Below are 22,830 nucleotides of genomic sequence, written 5' to 3'. Positions count from 1 at the left end.
CATCAGATATAAAAGTGAAAGGAACCCCTATCCTACCCCCCAGTGAAATTACAGGGTAATCTCATTTACAGGATTTACTCGCAGAAATACATTTTAATGATACCTGCACTGAAGCAGTTTGCATTTTAGACCAATCTGCACCTCATGCCGATATATTCATTTTTTCAGGGTAAGGCAAGGCAGGAACACCAATTGAACAAGGCTCAGTCACTTCATTTTAGGTGCAACCTGAGGATTTCAGTTCTAGCAACAGCCCTAATCCACAATCTTCTTCAGAAACACAACGCAATAGTGTAACAAAGAAAAACCAGCTGTTGCCAACAACGATGGATCGTGCCAACTGCCCAATACACCTGTGTGTTGGCCCGGTTGGAAAGTCTTCATTTTATGCAGGGGCGCTGAAATGCAAGTAAGCTTGGGGGGGGGGGAGACGTTATTAAAAGAAATGCAATAAACTAATGAGTGCTGGAACCCTAAGTATACTTTTTAGGACCTTGCTGCAAGGGGTGGGCTTTTGTGTATTTTTAGGGAACATAGCATTGCGTACAATGAGAAATATGTTTGTCCTGGTGCGTGGTGGTGCCGCTGCTTTTCCACCTATCGCCCAGCCAGCCCCAGAGCAGCCATTTAAAGGGTGCTCTCCGCTTACATGGTTTTCACTTATTCGTGGGGCTCTTCCATAGAAGGCTGCAGGTTACCAAAACACAGATTTTTGCTATCCTGCCCTTTTCAGTCTGCACTGATAAAGCAGCTCTGGTGGAGAAGGCAAGCAAACAGAACCGTGAGGCATTGTTACAGACTATAGTTTGTCCTGAAAGCAACTCCTGGTGTGTGTTTTATTAATAATATTTCTATGAAACTCAGGAATAAAGAACATTAAACGGGACACTGATTTGTGTTAAGTCATTTGGTTTTAACATACATACACTAATTTTTGAAATGTTCATCAAATAAAAAACAAGACGCGTCTTTTTAAAAATGTGCTCATACGAACAGCGTAGAAGTGACAGTTTTAAGCTCCAGGCACTGTTTCATATTCAATAGCAAGCAGAAGCAAATGAAGATGGCATACTCAAAACAAACTCGTCATGTTACTATAATCTGTTCTGATCTATAATTACAATCTTTTGGGTCCACACCTGTTCACATCAAACAACAGATTAAACAGCAGTACTAGAAGAGAAAAAGGAAAGGCTAATGGCCCATATCGCAGCCAGAAAAAATGGGACTTCAAGGCAGTCTGGCCCAATCCCTAATGCTGTGGAAAAACACTGTTATGAAGTCACCATTCCTATGGTGGTGGTTCATAAGCTGAATACTGAAGGGGCCAACAGATAACCCAAAGTGCTGATAAGTAAAGGATGAAATATATTTAATAAATTTACTTTTAAAGAGGTAATCCCATAAAATTTTATTTCTTTTTTAAAAATTATATTTTATTAAGTTTTAACATTTTTAACATATAAAATCAAAACACAATTTCATTCTTTTCTCTTTTTTTATTACTTCCCACCCCCTTTTTTCCATGGAGTTGTTTCTTCCCTTATGCTATCGTCTAGGTATCAAATCATAACAACAATATTGTAATCTAATTACATCTGTTGCTCATAGCTCAAATCTCGCTTGCGAGTTCATCATACTGTAATACAGTGATACCTCGGGTTACAAATGCTTCGGGTTACAAAAGCTTCAGGTTACAGACTCCGCTAACCCAGAAGTAGTACCTCAGGTTAAGAACTTTACCTCAGGATGAGAACAGAAATCACATGGCGGCGGCACAGCGGCAGCAGGAGGCCCCTTTAGCTAAAGTAGTACCTCAGGTTAAGAACAGCTTCAGGTTAAGAACAGACCTCTGGAAAGAATTAAGTTCTTAACCAGAGGTACCACTGTATTTCTTACAATTCTTATTTTTCTGCTGTTAATTTTGCCAGTTCTGCATAGTCCATTATCTTACTTATCCATTCTTTTGTTGGAACTACTTCTTCCTTCCATTTCTGCGCATACAGAGTCCTAGCTGCTGTTGTTACACACATAAACCAACTTCAGCATGTTTGTGGGGATTTCTGCCAGAGAATTTTCTGACTTGAGTGATTGTTTAAAGCAACTAGACTGCACAAAAGGAGAACACTATACGATTCTGCATTTCCGGGTCTGGAAAACCCATTTTACAACATCCATTATTTTAGCATGTTTGGGGGAGTGCCGGGGGGAAAGCAAGATCAACAAAGCTTTGCCATCTCGCTATCCCTTATTGAAATTCTCACAGGATGCCAAATTACTCCAGAGTTAAATTTCATCGAGCATGCAAACAGGGCAAAGGTGCAATACTAAAACATTTGCATTTGAAAAAGCACTCTTTGCTCCTTGTGCACTAGCAAGCTGAACACATCCTGTTTATCTTGGTGGTCATCCAGAGAAAAGCCGAATACATCTGAGCCTGTCTTAGTGCAAGTGTACATTGGCAACATAACCCCCTTCTAAAAGGTCTCATGATGAATCCCCAGGCTGCTTTAACTTAAGAGTTTAAAGAGCAGAGCTTCTGTGGAGCCAACTTCTGAAAAGAAAACTCTGAGAAACATCCTAAGTACACATAGGAGACATGTGCTCACTTCTGAATCACAATTCTCACATGGACTGGGGGGGGGATAAAGAGCTGGGGTGTTGCCAAGATTTAATAATAGCAACAAATTCTGGATATGGTCTTGGATAGAAATTTTTTTTTGTTGAAAATCCAATTGTTTTTGAAGAGGGGGGCTGGCAGATTGCATTCAAAAGATGTGTTACATATTCTGTGCATTCAAATATCATATATGAGACACCCCTCTCCTAAACTGCACAAAGCATAACCATGTAGTTTTGATAAAGAGTTCTTATAATTCCCATGGCAGTAAATAACAAATAACATGAACAGTGCATATGAAGAAGAGGAGGAGGAGGAGTTTGGACTTGATCACTACCTGAAGGAGTCTCAAAGCGGCTAACATTCTCCTTTCCCTTCCTCCCCCACAACAAACACTCTGTGAGGTGAGTGGGGCTGAGAGACTTCACAGAAGTGTGACTGGCCCAAGGTCACCCAGCAGCTGCATGTGGAGGAGCGGGGAAGCGAACCTGGTTCACCAGATTACGAGACTACGGCTATTAACCACTACACCACACTGGCTCTCGTGTGATCATGACATGTCTTGAAAGTGGCAATTCTAAACAAGCTTAAAATGGTGAGGATTACTGACCAAGAACAGCCCACCATCCGCAGATACAGGGGTACAGTTTGCACATGACAGAAAATCAAATTGAAAAACTATGGTTTAATGTCAATGAAAATCAAATTGAAAAACTATGGTTTAATGTCAATGAGTGGGGTGCATGCTGCTCAAAACGTTCCCACTCCTCTCTTTCCCTTGGAAACAACCAGGAAACAAACCAGAGTCACCTTCAAACTCAGGTCTAAGCTTTGTATCTCTCCAAGCCAACCACAAGCAGTTGCTATATTTTTTTTGTATTAGATGGGGGTTTTTTACTCAAAAATCATGTCAAAAAACTGGGGTCGTCCTATACACGGATAGTGGCATGGGGAGGAAGCTGTGTGCCACCAGCCAGTTGACTGGCAGGCGCGCAACTCCTCTCCATGCTGCTGCGGGAGATGCACACTCTAGGGAGTGTTTCCCGCAGCAGCGTGGGGAGGAAGCTGTGCGCCACCAGCCAGCTGGTTGGCGGCCCGAGCTCTAGGGAGTTTCCTGCCCGCAGTGGCGTGGGGGGAGCGGCTGCCCACTTAGCCAATACCTAGCAATGGCCCTGCTGGGGTGATGGCACATGTGCAATTCCCCCTTTAAAAAGCTCAACAACTTTGGGCCATCTCCCCTCATTTTCTTCAAATTTAGTTCCCCAAAATAGGCGGCGTCTTATACATGGGGGCGTCTTATACACTGAAAAATACGGTGCTAACTTACTTGTTTGTTTGGAGGAAACAAACTACAAGTCTGGGTTGAGACATCATGGCAAGCCATACTTGGGCTTGATTCCTGGTGGTGCAGCAGGTGAGGAGGCGACTGAAGAATTTTCAGCAGCGTGCAACAGCTAGCTGCTTGTTCACATAAAACCACCGTTTGTTTTTAACTATAATTTTATGTGATGTGAGAACCAGGCCAGAGGGTGCTACACAAATGGGATCCAATGGCAACAACAGCAAGTGAACAAGGCAAAGTGGATGTAAACAGTCAGACAATACAATAGACCATGTCTATAAATTTGAGAGATAACATTCAGCAACACAGACTGATCACCCACATATGCAATGCCTACTTTTATTTCATTCATAAAAGTTTGAATCCCAAGCAACAACAGAAGTACAGCCATACCTCATGTTATGTTTGCTTCATGTTACGTTCTTTCAGGTTACGTCCTGCGGTGACCCGGAAGTACCGGAAAGGGTTATTTGCGGATTTCGCCGCTCGCGCATGTGCAGAAGCACTAAATCACGCTTCACGCATGCGCACACGCGCCAAATTGCGCCGGGCACCTGCGCAGATACAGCACTTCAGGTTGCGGGCTTTTCGTGCTGCAAACGGGCCTCCAGAACGGATTCCGTTTGCAACCAGAGGTACTACTGTATATATCGAAAATATTTTGTAGCAAGCCTAATTATTTTAATTTTGTCTGTATTATTTCGACATCACCTCCAGCCACCTTAATGACAAGTGGTTTGCATCATCATGCACCTTATGGATCCCACCGAAATGAAATCAACAACACAGCCCTATCTAGTTGAAGAGTAAGTTAGCTGCCAATAGTCTAATTACACAACCATTGAAATGAGGGCAAAAGAACTCTCAATAACTCAGGCTTCCAACACAACATGAGGCCTAATTCACAATGTTAATCGAGTTGCACTGAAGAATGTCCATGTGCTATATTTTTCATGGCTGGCTTTCTGTTTACATTAAGCTTCTGGTCCTTATGCATGAATAGGAAAGATGAACAGTAGGTTGGCCTACTGATGCTGTGGTTCTAGAAACTCAACTGAAACTGGAAACCGAGCATGTGAAATATAACAACAAACGAGTGGTCGCCACTTGACTACCTTCATGTTTAAATTAGGCCTAGCCTAGGATTCTTTCTGGAGTTCGCATTTTCACTGCCAAGTAATATCCATGACCATGTTACTTCAAAACTGGGCCTTGAAATTTTAACATGCTAAGCAATTCTTTGGAAAGCACACATTTAGGAAGTTCCAAGTTTAAGACTAGAGGCAAGTAGATGTAGGGAGATACAAAACACAGTTCATGTTGAAAATACAACTGTTTTGAAGAATGGGGCGGGGCAGATTTCATTCAAAAGGTGTGTTAAGGGATTCTGTGCATTCAAATTCTGTGCATTCAGTTTTCCCATGGATAGTAAATAATAAGTAACTTGCACAGTGCATGTGATCATGAGATGTCTTGAAAGTGGCATTCTAAACAAGCTTAAAATGGTGAGGATTACTTACACGGGTCATTAAAAAGCCAAGATAACCACTTTCTGCCTTTCCTATAACTTGTAATTGGCCAGCTGCTCTCTTTCACAGAATCTGAATTTTTAAAATTGTATTTACTCCCACTTAATTATTCAAGTGGGACATTTGCCTGGCCAGAAATATAGCGTATTTTTATATGCTGCTTTATTTTATTTTTCTTTCTTCCATTATCGACTTTGCTTTTTGCTTATGATTTGTTTTTTTGATGTCCTCTGCTCTGGGTTAATGAAGATACACACAGGAAGGTAATGGTTGGTTGGTGAAAGACCCTGTGTGAGAGGCAGGGCAGGGAAAATCTCCCAGGTTAAAAGGATGGGAGAAGAAAGGGAATTTCCCAGATGAGGGCTGGAGGGGTGCATCCCCTTTTGTGTGAGACAGGGGTTAAGATCCACCTTTGAAAGTGGGCTTTGTATTTCCTTCCCCTTCTTTCTCTTTGATTTGTTTCCTTTTTTTTTAAAAAAGATTAATTTCTTCAGATTAATTTGTTTTTCATTGTATTATATGATGAAAAGTTTCAATAAAACATTTATGCAAAAGATAAAGAAGAAGAAGAGTTTGGATTTGATATCCTGCTTTATCACTACCCGAAGGAGTCTCAAAGCGGCTAACATTCTCCTTTCCCTTCCTCCCCCACAACAAACACTCTGTGAGGTGAGTGGGGCTGGGAGACTTCAAAGAAGTGTGACTGGCCCAAGGTCACCCAGCAGCTGCATGTGGAGGAGCAGAGACACGAACCCGGTTGCCCAGATTGCGAGTCTATCGCTCTTAACCACTACACCACGCTGCTTCAGAGCTTGTGTCTACAGATTCTGCCAATACAATACCACTAAACAATACAGTGAACCCACAACTTATGTGCATATAACTTGCACACATTTAGCCTTATGTGCTTGGCAAAATTAAAAGTTAAAATATTTAAAAAGAGGCGGGCGTCTGGGAAAAAAGACTTTCCCACCTGCCTTTGAACCCGTGATGTGTTTTGACTATAAATTGAGGGCTTACTGTAATATGCTCTGCGGAGCGACTGCCAATCAGAATACACTAGAGAGATAAGTAGTGTTACTGGTGTAAGGCAGTTTCTTAATCACCTGTAGGATTGAAAGAAAATGCCCTAGTTAATTAAGGACGAGTTCACAAGGCCTTCTGTCTCGTGGCTTTGTTACCAGCTGGAACAGATCCATTCCAAGTTGGGCCAGAGACAAACAGCATTTAATTCCTCTAAATCTGAAATCTATTTTTTTTTTAAAAAAATGCTAGTTATTAAAGTTTCAAAAAACCTCTAAATCTGAAATCTAGACAACAATGTCAGCCAGTGTACTGGTCAATTAAGTTGACATGCCTTTGTGTCCCAGGTTTTTTCTTGCTTATGTGGCAAGTCCTCTTAGCTGACATACCTGTTTTTGCTGTGGTTTTGCTTCCCACCTTCATTGCAAACAAAAAGCAAAAAAAAAAAAAAAAGGGGGGGGGAGAATATGCAGCAGTGAGCACAGTCCAAAGAAGGGGTGGGGTCTGGAGGAGAAACCAATGCTACAATTTTACGCTGGAAAGCAAACAAGCTACAATTCCTGTTTACAAGGCATCAGAGTACTTTTAGAGACACACATTTAATGTGTTACTACAGGCCATTTGAGGAAACTGCATATTCAACACGTCCAATTGCCTAATAAATATCACAACTCATTAAATTTACCAAAAGCGGTGCAGCAAAAGAAACAAGTCACCTACACCCAGCCTGATTGAGCTGACGGTGAGACTGAACTGAGCTAAGAAACTGGAAGCGTAGCAGCCAGAATTGGCAACTCCTGCCAGCAGTGAGAGGCAGATAAGTTTACCTGTCAGTGCCTCTGGTTTTGTCTCCTGCCTTCATGCACCTTTCTGTATATTGTTGCCTAAAAACCTTCAAAGGAAGGTCTTCCCCAAACCTGCCTATAGTTGTGGAAATCTCTTTTTGTGGAGCCAACCAGAAGTCATTTTCTGCCCACACATCTTAAACTCATATCTGAACAGGGAGAGAGAAAATGCCTTCCAAGGTTTCTAGCTGTGATCCTTTATGGCTTGTCTCGTGATTCTGAGCAAACAGCTTCATTTTGACACCTGAAGCGGTATAGTTCCTGTGGCTGAGTGCAGAACAAGGCTCATCATCATAAGGTATTCAGTACTTGTTGTTATTGTTTAGTCATGTCTGACTCTTCGTGACCCCGTGGACCAGAGCACGCCAGGCACTCCTGTCTTCCACTGCCTCCCGCAGTTTGGTCAAACTCATGCTGGTAGCTTCGAGAACACTGTCCAACCATCTCGTCCTCTGTCGTCCCCTTCTCCTTGTGCCCTCCATCTTTCCCAACATCAGGGTCTTTTCCAGTGTGCTGGGCCCGGGGGTAACCCGAGCAACGGTCCAGGTCCGGTCCCAAATCCAAGGGTTCCGTGAGGAGTCAGTCTGACAGGGCCAAGGCAGGACACAAGGCAGAAAACCAGGCAAGGTCAGGCAGAGGATCACAGGCAGGTTCTGGCAAACAGCAACGTTGCTCCTGCAACCTGGGGCGGGGTCCAGCAGCCTTTTATCTCAGTCGGGGTAACGGCCAGTCCTGATCCCCCAGTGACTCACCTCTCTGTCTTGCCCAAAGGCGAGCACTCCTCCTGCAAGTACTCAGGTCTCTCCTCCTCTCAGACCTCAGTCTCTGCATCTCGGGAGACGCTGGTGGGTTACTAGACCCAGGGGCCACCTCAGCCTCTCCTGACCCAACTGGTAGTGGAGCAGCTGTAAGTGATTGCCCAGCTGGAGGCAACGAGGTAATCCCTGCATCTGGAGCCAGGGCAGGCTCAGGCCCCTGCAACAGAATCAGGCCCCAGACTAGGTTCAGCTGCTGCCTGAGGCAAAGGATCTGGTGCGGACTGAGACTCCTCTGGCTCCGAGTCCGAGCCTGAGTCCCAGGCCATCACATCCAGGGAGTCTTCTCTTCTCATGAGGTGGCCAAAGTATTGGAGCCTCAGCTTCAGGATCTGTCCTTCCAGTGAGCACTCAGGGCTGATTTCCTTCAGAATGGATAGGTTTGAACTTCTTGCGTCCATGGGACTCTCAGGAGTCTCCTCCAGCACCATAATTCAAAAGCATCAATTATTCGGTGATCAGCCTTCTTTATGGTCCAGCTCTCACTTCCATACATCACTACTGGGAAAACCATAGCTTTAACTATACGGACCTTTGTCGGCAAGGTGATGTCTCTGCTTTTTAAGTTGCTGTCAGTTCTACAATGCTATAAGAAGGCTAGCTGAAAAGGTCCGTTCTAAAACCTTTTATTTGCAAGTGCTGGAGCACACATGAGCAGCCTCACTTCCCTGCAGGCAGGAGCTGAATGCACGCAATGGGCTGCATAGGCAGAAATTGCTTCCTCACTGAAGTAACAGCGTAGTATCTGCAGGGGCCCAACTCTGTGCACCAGACCGCACATAGCTCTGGATTATCTTCTAAGGTTAAAAAATGTGCATGTAATCCTGCACACAAACACTGCAGATATAGTACAAGCATTTGTTCGTTTTTAAAACCTCCCCCCGCAAGTGAAGTTAACCATGGTTTTATTTCCACTAAATTAGTGGAAATAATATCAGAGTCAGTGGAACAACCTCTTTGGTTATTTGATCAGAGTGTATAGTAAGGTATACAAACCATCACATGAACCTTAGGGTAGGCAGCGTAAAGCTTTCCCACCAGTTCATGAAGCCCATAGAGGGGGCAAAACACTTATTTCAAGGAAATGTCTGGGGGAATTTTGTTGGAGAGTTTGGGGCAGGGGGAATTGCCACAATTGTTTTGCACAAAAAAACCCGAAATGAAAGGATGGAGTTCTACAGTACATTTAAATGTCATTTAAAAATAAAATAAAAATAAAAATACACACACATACATTTCTCTGGACTCAAACTGGAATGCAGTCTGACTGTTATCACATTTCACTCTTCTTGCCTCCAAATATTTTATATGTGTGCTATTTCTCACCTTCCTGGAATTATTTCCCTGTGAATGAGAGATAGGACTGAATAGATTGCACGGCCCCCATATTACCGATTTTGAATATTTCAAAGTAATTCGAACACATGGTGGCAGCTGTTTATCACTTCTGAGTGGAAATAATATGGTGCTAGATATATTTGGGAAACTCTCTGAATGATTAACCACTACCTGTTCATGCTCACACTCTCCCACATGCAACCTATAGTTTGTCCTTCTCAGTCAACAAGATCCCATGTGTGTGCGTGTGTTTAAAAAGCTTCCTTCAAGTACTCTATTACAATGGATGCACTGCTGAAAACTATTTTTGTCTGTCATGAGAGTTGGATAATAGAAGCAGAAACATCAGTTTTGCAAATAGTTAGCTGTTCAGAGAATGCAGAGCATGTGTGGAGCATCCTTATCTAATGAACAGTACAGAGCACTATTTGAATTCTCCTGGAAATTGCCACTGTTACTATTTCTTATTTTGACCAACTGCTCAGATGTTACATGTAGAATTTATGGAATTCACCAGTGTTACAAGCAGGCCCAAGAAACAGGCCAAAAGTTGCACTGAAACTATGCAGCTTCTGATTAGATTATTTTTTCCCCTGCTGCAAAGACTGACGCTTGTGTCTATTTGGCTGCATAATGCTAAACAACGGGTTGGAATAATGGCTGAATCAGTTTCCTACGTGTAAAATGAGAATTACAGAAGTGAGGTTTAAAAATTCTTTTCTGGGTCAAACCTGAAGAATATATATAACAAACCCATTTTTTCAACATGGTAATCTTCAAACTAGTCTCAAATTAAAGATCAATCCATCCAATTCTCTTCCTTTAAACATTCCATTTGTGTGAATATGTCAGAAACAAATTACAAGTTCAAACAAGGTGTTATGGTTCAAAACCATTTTCATTGTTACATAAAACACACACAGTGCAGCAGTATGTCAAATACGATTAAAAATTCAGCCACTCATGCATAATTTTGCTTGAAATGGGATCAAAATCTGTGTGCTCAGAGATTCTTCCTTTCCCATGTCTCAGAAGAACACACCACTGACAAATTTATGCAATGTTAACTTCATTGAATCCTTCCGATTCGCAAGATGTCTGCAAGCAGCACCTACAAGCTAATGTTCCATTACTCTACATATCTACATATATGATCTGATGATATGCAATTTCTTTGGCTGAAGGAAAGATTCCTGCACTGCAAGGGGTTGGACTAAATGACCCTTGTGGTACCTTCTATGATTCTGTGTCTGTGGTTCTATCTCTGCAGACAACAGCAATAGAAGCAACTGGGAATGCTTTTCTACACAAATGCCTACAATAATGGAATCGTTACACAACATTTCACAAGCCTGTATGCTGATCTCAACGTGCTTCAGAATTGGGTGGGCGACATATGGTAGCAAGTCACTTTCATGCACCATGAACTCCAGAGAAAGCCAGCTTTGCATATATGTGACATGACCTCATGGTGGCTGAAAAATGTTTGAAGATGTAATGATGATAAGTAACCATACGGAAATAAAGTAAAAAAAAAAAAAAGAGAGAGAGAAACTGTTCATCTTCCCATGGTATATATAGAGGCCAATTCAGTCCCTTTCCCCTTCCCCTAACATCTGATGTTACTAATCACTAAGCAGAATTTTCCCGTGGTTTTCTGTTACTGGGAGGTATGGAAGCAATACCGGTGTGTGTGTGTGTGTGTGTGTGTGTGTGTGTGGAGAGAAATGGATGCAAGCAACATGGTTATCAGTTGGATTGTGCCCTCAAACAAATCTGTCTCCCATTGTGCCACGTGCACAAATATTGAACAGGTGCCTTGCGGCTTGTAGAAAGCTTGCGGAGTTATCATAGCAGAAAACCCTATGCAGATATCCAATATTTAAAGTGTGCTGGGAGCATCATGAATAAGCTGATCAGCTATACTGTTAAGACAGCCATGCCAATAACATTCAATAAACACGATCTGCAAGTGAGCTGTGGCCCTCTAGTTGAAGGTATGTTCTCAGTATAGTTCTCAGTACAAAGACAACTTCTCCTGTACTTAAAGCTGTGAGTTTGCATAATTAAATTAACAAAAGACATGCATAAGCAGAGGACTGAACGGTTGTTGTTGTTGTTTTGAAGGGGGTGGGATGACAGAAAACGGGAACTGAACAGCAGACAGCAGGGAGTAATGATAAATGAATAAGAATCAAAACAAAGCTACATGGACATCGTGACTGATAGTATAACACATTGCAATGGACCATGGAGTATTGGGATCCCTGTTGTGACCTGTAAAAGAGGAGAGTTGCTTTCTGAGAGAGGATGGGAAAGGACTACTATCTGGGAGCAGGTCTGTGATGGCTCGTGTCAAACAGAGTACCTGTGGTCTCGACTATCTGTGGTTGAACAATACCCTTGCGAAAGATGCCCATCCTCTTCCCAGGGACTGAATATATTTTAGATCTGCTTGCTAATGCCTATTGGTTCTCTACCTTGGATCTGGCAAGCAGCTACTGGCAAGAAGAGGTATCTCCTGAAGACCAACCCACAACAATAATGTTCTGGGACATTTCAAAAGTTGATAGAGGTGGTGCTGGCAGACCTAAAGGATCCGCTCTTGCCTGGTGGACTTGATGATATCATTGTAAATGGAAGGTAATTTGAAGAACAACAGCAGAAAATGAAGGCTGCACTAGAGAAGCAAACCAGCAAAATGCAATTTGTGCTATGGCAAGGTAACGTACCTAAGCCGTACAGGATAGGAGATAGGGACAGACTCTGACAAAGTATGATCCATTCCACACGGCATTCAAGGGCTGGGGTATGGAAGTTTGCTAGTTTAGATTGTGTAAAAATGTGAGCAGTAACTGGATAAATCGTGGCAGCCACAGGAAGGAAGGAACTGGGGATTTTTAGTGGTTGGGTGGCAACGACTTCATAGCTCTTTGCCCTTAGTCTAACAAGCAGAAGCAGAAATATTCACATTAAGCATATATAGCATACTCACTTAGCCTGCATAATTTATTCAGGCCTCAGAATGCAGCTTATTTTAACACAGTATTCAAACATTTCTGGGTTGTTGTTGTTTTAAACCACAGAGAACGCACGTCCCTGTCTTACATCAAGCCATGTAAGTGCACACTGAGGGCCCATAAAATAAGGGGAAAACAACTTTCCTTTCTTCTTCTGAATTAAATTTTAATTACATTTATAAAAATCACATAGCAAAAAAAACAAAAACAAAAACCCAAGAAATTCCTCCAAATACAGAACCTTATAGGTAGTATTTTGCTTCAAGTTCTGTTCAGATGTTTCTTTAAACTGCTCTGAACTGGAAAGCCAGCGATCAAGATACCCAATTTGTTTGTCTTCAGCTAGAAAGTTAATGGTGGAAGCGTGCTATTCCAGCAATGTGAAAAATCATACTTTTCATAACTGTGCACAGTACATTTGCAGATGCCTGCTATGCTATGCTTTGCCTGCATACATATGAGATAAAAACATACCAGATTGCAACAAAAATATTCCTTAGTTTTTTTGTGTTCGTTTCTCTGCCACTGACAGAAGGCTAGAGTTTTGTGCTGGTATTAAACACTAGCTAACGTCATCCATACAGCTGTTGACAAACATCCCATCAACTCCCACTATTAAGTTCCATGTTTTGAACATCTCTAATCTTTATGCTCCAAATGCATGCATTCTTCTTACTTAGTGCAGATAAAAACACTGCTACATGCCCCTATACTCCCACAGCCAGCAATAAAAGTCATAAAGCAAAAGAAAACGTGGTAATCAGTCTAATAATGTTTTTAGATAATTAAACTGGGCTTGTTCCTAGGCTATTTGTAAAATCACAAAGATGCCTCTTTAATTGTCTTCCAAACAACTGTGCAAAGGAAATTAATATTTTTATAATCTGCAGTCCACATATGCACAGTTAAACATGCTACACTTTACATAACTTATCTTTAAAATGTCTATCATTCTGAACCCAGTGTTTTCTGTTTTTAAAAGAATTAATAATCCTTGGCAGGTCTGACATACTATCAAGCTTTTCAACAGGGAGAAGTACTTACGTTCTTCTCTGCTTCTTCTTTCACTTCACTTAATTTTCCACAGGTAGCTTCTTCTTTTATTTTTTTTTACCTAAAAAAGGGGAAAAGGAACAATTTTTTTAGTGCACTGTTATAAGCACTTCTTTCTTTTTCCCAGCCCTTGCCAATTCCATTTTTCAGAACAGAAAACATTTTTCACATTAAAGATCCCAATGAATAACTATTTGTCAGGGTCAGAAGCTGTTTCAGACTCCAACCGTTCTGGTAAAAAGATCTTATGAGCAAGGCCTTGAACCAGTGCTGCCACTCAGGTCAGCTGCCTTGCATGGACCAGCAGCAGTGTAACTCATTTCATTGTTACTTGAGATTTTCTTTCTCAGCTTGCCCAGTTAAGAACTCAAACCTAAACGAAGCACTTCCTTCTGGAGAAAGGTTAAATAGTTGTCAAAATTTAAATCACATTTATATCACATGACCTTTTGCACAGATTTAAAGTAAAGGTAAATGACCCCTGACAGTTAAGTCCAGTCGCAGACAACTCTGGGGTTGCGGCGCTCATCTTGCTTTACTAGCCGAGAGAGCCAACGTTTGTCCACAGACAGTTTTTTCGGGTCATGTGGCCAGCATGACTAAGCTGCTTCTCGCGAACCAGAGCAGAGGGAGCCGACGTTTGTCCGCAGACTGTTTTTCCAGGTCATGTGGCCAGCATGACTAAGCCACTTCTCGCGAACCAGAGAAGAGCACAGAAACGCCATTTACCTTCCCGCCGGAGTGGTACCTATTTATCTACTTGCACTTTGACGTGCTTTTGAACTGCTAGGTTGGCAGGTGCTGGGACCGAGCAACAGGAGCTCACCCCGTTGCGGGGATTCGAACTGCTGACCTTCTGATCAGCAAGTCTTAGGCTCTGTGGTTAGACCACTGCACAGATTTAGGTGCTCTCAAATCAAGCTGGAGAATACTTTTCAATATCCAAATAAAGCAGACTCGGAAATGACCTACTAAAATGAAGGCCAAGCCCAGGTTTTATGCTAAAGTAACCTTCCATTGATTTCAGTGGGCCTCCTTCTCCTATCTGTGCTCTGTTTTAAACCTCTGCTACAAGATTCTTTTTTAATATGAGTCACAAGAGTTTTTTCAGTGTTTTATACCAAGCAACCAGGAAGATATTGGATGCTCATTTTGTGTGTGTGTTTTTGTTTTGTTTTGTTTTGCTGCCAGCTAATGAAGTGCTTGTACAGGAAACATTCACAGCAGGGCTTGTACAGAATTCCCTTTTGGCATTCCAAGTGTAGCAAGAATCTTGGGGCACAGAACAACTCAATGCAAGCTGGAAGGTTACCTTAGCATAAAACCTGGGCTTCCGTCAAGTGTGCTAACCTAACTCTGACATATGCATCTCCAAGACAGTTTATCACTCTCCTGTCATATTCTTTTCACTACAGATTCCTTGAGGGCAAAGAATTAAGAACACAGATGGCACAGCAATCACGACTATTTAAATACCCAAGCAGTCCAGCAATTCTCAGGACTTGGGTAACTGGAAGGCTTACTTTCGACTAATGACTTGGACCTTCTTTTTCTTCTCCCTTTGGAGAACTACTGCCACTCCACACAACAGTGCCAACAGCATTTTATTCTGGCACCGAGAAAATCAAGTAGCATATGGATTCTCCAAAAGGCATTTCCACAGGACTAGCCTGTATTATTTGATTTCCAAACTTAACTCCCCCCCCCACACACAGGTTATTTGAAAAAACAAAAATCAAACAAAGTGGCATGGAGGTATCAAGTAATATTTTCTAGAGCACAAGGGCGTTTTGGAAGGATCAAGTATCTAGAACCTGTTGAAGCGGAGTCAACTTGCTGCAGTCAATTCATACTTTCAAGCAACAGTTCTGCTTTGCTGCCTTTAGATCAGCCTTTCTCAACCGTGGGTCCCCAGATGTTGTTGAACTACAACTCCCATCACCCCTAGCTAGCAAGGCCAGAGCTCAGGGATGATGGGAGTTGTTGTCCAACAACATCTGGGGACCCAAGGTTGAGAAACACTGCTCTAGATAGACCTATGCGAAACGACGTAACATAGAAAGAATGGGTCTTTCAGCAATAGCAGGAAAAAAAAGTTCTATGTTCGTTTACTGCTCAGGTGCATTTTGTGGTCATATACAGGTAGAAGGGAAATTAGTTTTATAACTTGCACTTTTGCAACTTCTGCAGTGTCTCCTTTTTTTTTTTGGTTAAGATTTCTCTCCCGCCACCCATAAATTAAAGAAAGCAAACATAAAGCAGTAATGCTCCAATCATTAAAATGCACATCTTAGGTTGGGGTATTGTTTAGGGGGTGTTTTTTGGGGGGAGGGGTTGTTGCCGCTATGGACATTATTATTTTTGTATCTTTATTTTTAGATTCTCTGTTTTATGTGGAAATTGTTTGGTTGTATATATGTTGATGTATTTCATTTATTATTCATGATTTTTGGTGTATTTGTAATGGTTACGAGCAATGTTTTAACTATGGAGAAGTGGCATGCAAGCAAAACGATGTATCTATGCATTTATACAGTGGTACCTCAGGTTACAGACACTTCAGGTTACAGACTCCGCTAACTCAGAAATAGTACCTCGGGTTAAGAACTTTGCTTCAGGATGAGAACAGAAATCGTGCTCCTGCGGCGCGACGGCAGCAGGAGGCCCCATTAGCTAAAGTGGTACCTCAGATTAAGAACAGTTTCAGGTTAAGAACGGACCTCCAGAACGAATTACGGTAAGTTCTTAACCCGAGGTACCACTGTATTTATGTAAAAGTCAAATGTGAAGAGAGACACGGGCATCTGTATTCCACACCCATTGGTGTTACCCTGTGTTAGTCACACTTGCAACAGATCCCTTAACGTCAGCGAACTTGTAGATTGATTTCAGTGGGCATACTCTGAAAATGTACATGCAGCCAAAAACTGCCCTATAAAGAGTTAACTGACCCTCAATCACTCGGAGCAAAACTGAATAAACACAGTGGCGTGGAATCATAACAGTAACAGCAATAATAATAATAATAATAATAATAATAATAATAATAATAATAATAATATGAATAGTATCTTTAATGATTCTCTGTAGTTGGACAAAAGGTCTACGACCTAACACAGGGGAAATAAGAAAGACCTTATCAAAATACAGTGACCGTCTGCTGCTTATTAGAGGGGGTGGGGAGAAGGTGAGTGACAAAAACTTCGATAAGGCATAGCTAAGAGCCCTTTATCCTCTTATGACTACATACCTGCCTGCACAGCAATGATAGCCTGGAAGTCATAGCATTCTATCAGAATAATTCCCAACCTACTGGGTAATTCTAAAGGTAAAAGCAAAACCCTTTATTGCCTTTTTTGTAATCTGTTGCTCCTGTGACTTCCAGTGAGGTTTACATTATTATTATTATTACTATAGTTCACAGTCTCAGATGACTACGTCCAGTCTGCTTTCAATTTGGGAAAAGTCATGTAAAGAACATGCTATTAACTCCAGTTCGCTAGTTCGTTATTTATTTAAAAACTGTGAAGTGCCCAAAGAGAAACTAGTAGTAAATAAAATTAAATTGCAAGCTGTGAATATGAACACAAAAGAAAACACAAGAGAATCATGCAGTCTAAAGGTTTTCATTGCCAATTTGGTCATTTAAAAACAAACAAACAATATGGTATGCCTACGGTTGTTGACAAATCCTAAGGAAACAAGGTGTAAACACAGAGTTGATTGAGAAGCAGCCTAAGGTGGTTTCACAGTGCATATGGTGGAGCTTGCAAGAATATTCTTGCCCTCTTGTGAAAAAACGAACTTCTTCCCATAACGTACTCCACACAAGAGGTTTTGACATAAAGGCACTTGCAAACCTTCCAAGTGTCCCTATTTTCCAGGGACAGTCCCAGATTTACAGAAGTCGATCTGGTTTCTGATTTGATCCTGCAATCTCCCACTTTTCTTTAGGATGTCCCTATTTTCATTGGATAAATATTAGAGGGTATGGAGTTAAGCCAAGGAGATAAGTAACTATACAACCTTTATAAGACATCTGAAGGCAGCCCTGTACATGGAAGATTTTTTTTAGTGTTTAATGTTTTATTATGTTTTTATATATGTTGGAAGATGCCTAGAGTGGATGAGGCAACACAGTAAGATGGGTGGGGTATAAATAAAATAAAATACTCATAATACTAATGTGACGTTTGCTTCATGTTACGTTTTTTCAGGTTGCATCCCCCGGCAACCCGGAAGTACCGTAAAGGGTTACTTCCAGGTTTCACCGCTCGCGCATGCACAGTAGCACTAAATTTAGCTTTGTGCATGCGCACAAGCGCCAAATCGCACCACGGACCTGTGCAGATACGGCGCTTCAGGTTGTGGGCTTTTCACATTGCGAAGGGGCCTCTGGAACGGATCCCATTCGCAACCAGAGGTACCACTGTACTAATATTATTATTATTATTGAATAGTACATCCCTATTTTCATCAGAGAAATGTTATAGGGTATGGGATTGGACTTGCATTTTGCAGGAGTATGTGCATGTGTTTTACATGACTCAATAAGATTCTCAGATAATTTTGCTTGACACAGGAAAGACAACAGTACCTCTATGGCATCTTTCTCCAACTTTGGATCCCTGTATATTACTGGACAACAACTCCCACCTTCCATGACCAAATACAGCGATACCTTGGGTTAAGAACTTAATTCACTCCAGAGGTCTGTTCTTATCTTGAAGCTGTCCTTAACCTGAAGCACCACTTTAGCTAATGGGGCCTCCAGCTGCTGCCACGCCATCGGAGCACGATTTCTGTTCTCATCCTGAAGCAAAGTTCTTAACCCGAGGTACTATTTCTGGGTTAGTGGAGTCTGTAACCTGAAGTGTCTGTAACCTGAAGCGTATGCAACCCAAGGTACCACTATATGTTACTGGACAACAACTCCCACCTTCCATGACCAAATACTGTGTTAGGAATATAATATTGGCAGGAATACAAATGATTAACCTGAACCAAGAGGAAACCAAACATCCAGCTTTCCAGGTGGAAAAGAAAGCAACTCTCTGTTGTTCTTTTGCCCCGTTGCCCCATCCCCTGCTGTAATTTTTTGCAGACTTCAAAAATGAAGAATAAAAAAAATAAGAGATGAACAAGACCAAGATGAACATGGAAAGCCACTGCTGCCAAACAACTTGGTGGAAGATCACAAGGAACTGTTTCTGCCTATTAATATCAAAATGTGGGAAAGTTTACTTTAAGTGTTTACATCAACCGATACAAATACTTGATGCAGGCAGGAAAGACATCGCAGAACTCAGCAGGAACCATTCTCTCTCGGGTTTGTGTATGTGTTTGTTAGAGGGCTGTGTTCAGACTTAATCACATCTTTTCTTTTTTTACACCATATTTTCCAGTTGTTACTATATATCTAAAGTACAGCCATTAACTACTACCTCCGGGGCAGAACGTATACTGAAATTGTGCTATCATCATTATTTTCGTATTATGGGTCGTGTGTTTGAGAGCTTTTCTCCCTCAAAAATACACCAGTATTTGCTCTATTACATTCATCTCCATCTCCCTGTAGGTGAAGGGGTTATCGCAAACATGGTATTAGCTCAAAATCCCCAACCCAGCCCAGCTCAGATAATCAATCTGCAGGAGCTGGGATTTGAAAAAAAAGGATCCCATGCAAAACTGGAACCTTGCAGTTCCAGATATGCTCAGGCGCCAATGGAAGCTGAACAATATGTGATTTCTAAAATACTTAGTATAGCTGGAAGATACTATTTTATGAAGCATTTTAAATGGCCTGTGTCAACCTCCCAAAGCATTTTTATCGCAGAGAGCCTTAGAAATGGCATGTGACTATTTCTGTAATGTAATAATAATAATAAAAATAATTTTTTTATTTGTATTCTGCCCTTCCTGGCTGAGGCTGGGCTCAGAGTGGCTAACATCATAAAAACAACACAATATGCATAAAAACAGACATCAGTTAATTAAAATACATCTTAAAATTAATTCAGACAAGTTAAAATCTGGGCAGGTGGCAATTATCAGGTTGGAACTGAGAGTGGTTAATACTTGCCAGGGCCAACTGTTTCCACTGATCATACAAGGACCTGGGAGCGGGTTGGGGGCCTCCTTTGGGCTTGTTTTATACAAAGGCAAGTACGTCAAACTGCATCCTGCCCAAAGGCCTGGAGGAACAGCTCTGTCTTACAGGCCCTGCGGAAAGATGTCAAATCCTACAGGGCCCTGGTCTCTTGTGGGAGAGCATTCCACCATGCCAGGGCCACGCCCAAAAAGGCCCTGGCTCTAGTCAAGGCCTTTGTTCAAGCAATGTTGCATGAAACAATAACACTAACTCCTCTTGTCCAGTGCCACTTTTGATTTAGGGGTGGATGCAGGTGGTGCTGTGGTCCATACCACAGAGCCTAGGGCTTGCCGATCAGAAGATCAGTGGTTCAAATCCCCACGGCGGGGTGAGCTCCCGTTGTTTGGTCCCAGCTCCTGTCAACCTAGCAGTTCAAAAGCACGCCAAAAAGTGCAGGTAGATAAATAGGTACCGCTCCGGCGGGAAGGTAAACGGTGTTTCCGTGCGCTGCTCAGGTTCACCAGAAGTGGCTTAGTCATGCTGGCCACATGACCTGGAAGCTGTCTGTGGACAAACGTCAGCACCCTTGGCTTATAGAGCGAGATGTGCACTGCAACCCCAGAGTCATTCGCGACTGGACCTAACGGTCAGGGGTACCTTTACCTTTACCTTACATTCATCTGACTGTAAGGCAACCTTCCTAATGTTTACCTGGGATGGGGATAGAATGGAGATAGTAAAAATGGACCCCTGGACGGTTAAGTCCAGTCAAAGGCGACTATGGAGTTGCGGCTCTCATCTCGCTTTAAGGCTGAGGGAGCCGGAGTTTGTTCACAGACAGCTTTTCTGGGTCATGTGGCCAGCATGACTAAACCGCTTCTAGCACAACGGGACAGCGTGATGGAAACCAGAGAACAGGGAAACACCGTTTACCTTCCCACCACAGTGGTACCTATCTATCTACTTGCACTGGAGTCCTTTCGAACTGCTAGGTTGGCAGGAGCTGGGACAGAGCAAAGGGATCTCACTTCACCACGGGGATTCGAACTGCCGACCTTCTGACTGTCAAGCCCAGGAAGCTCAGTGGTTTAGACCACAGTGCCACCCGCTCCTCCCAATGGAGATAGTAGCCAGGTTTCTGCAACGCACAATGAATTTTATGCAGTAGCATTTTAACCGTTAGATGAAGATTTTGCTGTGTGATTTAATTGTACTGAACCTTTCAGAATTTTGTCTACATACTAATAAAGGTTTGAGATTGATTCATTTAGGGGTGGTTTTCATAGGCAAACCACTTCCACGTGAGTCCTACATATGGCCAAGCACTTGGCTTTGTTCTAGAGTAGTGTTCTTGACAGCATCTTAAAAAGTAGAGACATCACCTTGCCGACAAAGGTCCGTATAGTAAAAGCAATGGTTTTCCCAGTAGTGATGTATGGAAGTGAGAGCTGGACCATAAAGAAGGCTGATCGCCGAAGAATGGATGCTTTTGAATTATGGTGCTGGAGGAGACTCTTGATAGTCCCATGGACTGCAAGAAGATAAAACGTATCCATTCTGAAGGAAATCAGCCCTAAGTGCTCACTGGAAGGACAGATCCTGAAGCTGAGGCTCCAATACTTTGGCCACCTCATGAGAAGAGAAGACTCCCTGGAAAAGACCCTGATGTTGGGAAAGATGGAGGGCACAAGGAGAAGGGGACGACGGAGGACGAGATGGTTGGATAGCGTTCTCGAAGCTACCAGCATGAGTTTGACTAAACTGTGGGAGGCAGTGGAAGTCAGAAGTGCCTGGCGTGCACTGGTCCATGGGGTCACGAAGAGTCGGACACGATTAAACGACTAAACAACAACAGTGTTCTTGAACCTTAGGTCCCCAGATGGACTACAACTCCCATCGCTCCAACCCAGCTGGCTGGGGATGATGAGAGTTCTAGTTCAATAACACGAGGATGAAGAACATTGCCCTAGCATATGTGGGGTTTTCCTATTTTTTTGAACAGTAGCTTTTGTCTTTTGAAAACATCCTTGAGTAGCTTCCCACCTGGGATGGTAGGTGCTGTTAGACATGAAAGAGGACCAGTTCTCACAACAGAGGTTCAAAACTAGCTGCAAAGCAACACCCATAAGCTAAAAAGGTGTTGAAAAATGTGAAAAATGTGCTATATGTTATATAACTCCTTCTCCTTTTTTCTTTTTCTTTTAAAAAAACCCCTTTCAAAACAGAAAATTACACATCATAAAAAGGTCAGGTATTTAATATGCTGAGCACTGTGCTGCACTCATAAGCTGTTCTAGAACTGCTTTTAGCAGCAAAGAAAAATTAAAAGCTAGATAATACTACCTAGATAATAAGCACTCGGTATTAAACCTACAATCAGTCCACTGGGTAGAGAGCCTTCATAGGTGAACACAAGAAAAAGGAAGGTCAACATTTAGTTTCAAATTCTGGTTTCTTTTTCTTATACTGTACTGCTATTTGTTGGTAGTTAGAATACATTGACATTTACTAAATCTGCTGGTTCATGCTGGTGTGCATGAACACACATCTTACACATGTACTTAAAAAAAGGAGAGAGGTAATTTTGGGAAATTACAATGCTACTCTTCGGATCTTTACTGGAGACAACTTGTGCACACAGAAACAATTGCAGTGGCTACAAATACCTTGTTTGCGTTGATCAAGAAGATACCAGCATTAATGTGCTTGCTTCAGGGAACCAGGAATAGCCACACCGTGTTAGAACTATATTTATACATATTTTATATTTATAAATCATAGAAACATAAGAGTTTGAAGGAATGCAGGAATCTGAACTAAAGCATCCATGACAGATGACCATCCAACCTCTGCTTAAAAACCTCAAAGGAAGGAGAGACCACAACCTTCTGAGGGAGTCTGTTCAGGAAAACCCAAAACAGTTTTATAAAAAGAGATAAAAACAGAAATTCAATAATAGCAGGGTCGTATCTTATGGATCATGGAAAGCCTGGAAAAAAGTATATGTTTTTAGAAGATGTCTGAAGCAAGCGATGGACAATGCTTCACATATTTCTAAGAGAAAGGCATTCCAGAGTGGAAGGGCAATGGTGGGAAATGCAATTTTCAGGTCCATACTCTGTGATCTTCTGTAGAGCGCAGAACCATGAATAAA

General features: G+C 42.1%; 1 protein-coding gene across 3 annotated transcripts in view; it reads right to left on the bottom strand.

Annotated features, from left to right (window-relative positions):
• The window catches only part of PLXNB2 (plexin B2), a 339,781-nt gene that overhangs the window by 152,945 nt on the left and 164,006 nt on the right, over positions 1-22,830 (bottom strand). For 2 of the 3 annotated variants that reach the window (XM_081211370.1, XM_081211371.1), the window contains exon 3: positions 13,577-13,646. The gene's annotated coding sequence lies outside the window, so the exon portion shown is untranslated. The remainder of the gene's footprint in view (positions 1-13,576; positions 13,647-22,830) is intronic. The other variant, XM_081211372.1, reaches the window with a different exon arrangement.

This window comes from Podarcis bocagei, assembly GCF_964188305.1.
Source record: "Podarcis bocagei genome assembly, chromosome: 10".
Classification (NCBI taxonomy): Eukaryota; Metazoa; Chordata; class Lepidosauria; order Squamata; family Lacertidae; genus Podarcis; species Podarcis bocagei.
This window is presented reverse-complemented; position numbering and strand designations above follow the sequence as displayed.